The sequence below is a fragment of the Trypanosoma equiperdum genome (genome assembly GCF_001457755.1).
Source record: "Trypanosoma equiperdum strain OVI genome assembly, contig: ctg_1090, whole genome shotgun sequence".
In the NCBI taxonomy this organism is placed as follows: domain Eukaryota; phylum Euglenozoa; class Kinetoplastea; order Trypanosomatida; family Trypanosomatidae; genus Trypanosoma; species Trypanosoma equiperdum.
This window is the reverse complement of record NW_027123050.1, coordinates 10,451-10,959: the sequence shown is the minus strand read 5'-3', so window position 1 is coordinate 10,959 and position 509 is coordinate 10,451.

Here is a 509-nt window from a genome sequence, read left to right as displayed (position 1 = left end):
TCATGTGGAATATCATTGCTAAAGGTAACGCACAAAGAAAGAGAGAAATGGAAATCAAAGATGCGCCATTTCAAACACAATAATGACTACAAGAATCATTACACACAAAAAGAAAATGGTGAAAATCATAAATGCAGCGAGTCCATCGAACAGGGGCAATGGATCTACTTTTTCTTGTTAGAAGTAGACAAAGAATGCAGAAACAGTAAATGCTGACGATAGTGCAAGAAATAGGAGAAAAAAGCGTGAACAGAATAATAAACTTCGTAATGGAGGTCACATAAGATCTTTATAAAGTCAAAAAATTTTAAATAATATTTCGCTTCTCTCTTTCTACCGTAATGGCAGAACGTCGGCTAAAATTCAAAGAAAGACTAATTTAAATAATAAAACACACTGACACAGAACTAACAAAACTTATGGCAAAACTTCAAGACAAAAAACTGTATTCGAGACCACAATTTCCAAATAAGAACCGAAACGGTTCAGAAATAAGCCAGACAACAAAA